Source organism: Orycteropus afer, unplaced genomic scaffold (assembly GCF_000298275.1).
Source record: "Orycteropus afer afer isolate SDZICR_OR568_19922 unplaced genomic scaffold, OryAfe1.0 scaffold00536, whole genome shotgun sequence".
In the NCBI taxonomy this organism is placed as follows: Eukaryota; Metazoa; Chordata; class Mammalia; order Tubulidentata; family Orycteropodidae; genus Orycteropus; species Orycteropus afer.
The window spans coordinates 1,154,528-1,156,255 of NW_006922123.1; positions in this window are offsets into that span (position 1 = coordinate 1,154,528).

The following is a 1,728-nucleotide window of genomic DNA, read 5'->3' on the forward strand; positions in this document are numbered from 1 at the left end:
GGAAGAGGACATGGAGACATGGACACATGTGGGCGCACACACACACATATATGCACACATGGGAGAGATGTTGAGCAGAGCTGTTGGCTCAGTGCTGTGGAGCTGATGGGAAGAGGACGTGGGGACATGGACACACATGGGCACACACACACATGCACACATGGGAAAGACATTGAGCAGAGCTGTTGGCTCAGTGCTGTGGAGCTGATGGGAACAGGACATGGACTCGTGGACACACATGCACACACCTGACATGTAGACACGCACATGTGGACACATGCATGCACTGTATGATCCTGGTACATTTAGGCCAGGCTGCAGACTGAGGGCCATGTCCCTTGCCCTCTGTTCTCTACAGAGCAGGTGGCTGCCAGTGACTTCCCCAGGATGGCAGAAAGCCAGTAGAATGGAGGAAGCAGCCCCGTCTCTGCCTTTTGTGACATTGCCTCGTGAACAGTGAAGACTACGGCCTTCAGAATCGATTACTCATCAGCAGAAAGAAAATAACGATCCTCACCACTGGACCAATAAGCAGGGTGATTATAAAGGGAGAAAGGACTGAAGTTGTTAAGGAATTCATTTTACTTGGATCTACCATCAACGCCCATGGAAGCAGCAGCCAAGAACTCCAACAATGCATTGCATTGGGCAAATCTGCTGCAAGCCATAATAGTTTCAGTTGCCTCATATACATGTGAAAGCTGGCGAATGAACAAGGATGACCAAGGAAGAATTGACACACTTGAATGATGATGTTGGTGAGGAATATTGACTGTACCATGGTCTTCCAGAAGGACAAACAGACCTGCCTTGGAAGAGGTACAGCTGGGATGTTGCTTACAAGGGAGGATGGCCAGACTGCGTTTCATGTCCTTTGGACACCTTGTCAGGGCCCAGTCCCTGGAGAAGGACATCAAGGTTGGTAGGCGTCAGCGAGAGAGAGGAGGATCCTCAACAAGATGATTGACCCAGTGGCTGCAAAAATGAGCTCAAACTGTGCAGGGATTGTGGGGCGGGCACAGGACTGGACAGTGCTTTGTTCTGTTGTACACGGGGCCGCTGTGGGTCAGGGCTGACTGGATGGCACCCAACAATGACACAGTAACCGCTGTGGTGTTTCCATGAGCCCTTCGAAAGCCGTCACAGTGGCCAGCCCTTAGTCAGGATGTCTGCATCAGGTGTACCACTGACCAGATTTCGAGTCCAATCAGCAGGAGCAGAGCCCCCTACGAAAGATGGGAGAGGAGAAAGCGGGGAACAGTGCCTGCGTGACCCTTACCACTGTCCTAGCATTCCCCAGAGTGCTGGTGACCTGTCCCCAAATTGCTTTGTTTCTGACAAGCTAGAGAAGCAAACATGATAATACAGTAAAACAACAGCCACCCACTTGCACCCGTGTTTTGATAATGATCAAAAAGTTGTGATCCCAAAACAAAGGGACACACAAGTCTGTGCAGCTCCGGGACCAGAGGCCCCACGGGCCACGCTCCGTCTGCAGTTTGCTGCTCATGAGCTACTTCAGGGGTGCAGTCTGTCTGTCCCTGATCTGCCAGCCGCCAGCTTGGATCATGCAGTGCCTTTCCCCGGTCCTTCAGCGCCCACCAGGTGGCGCTAAGGAAACATATAAAAGCCAGTAGCTTTGATCCGAGATGAGAATTCATGCCTTTTAAAAAACTGTCTTATTTCTCAGAATTCAATTAACTTGATTGTTAAGAAAAATTGATTACT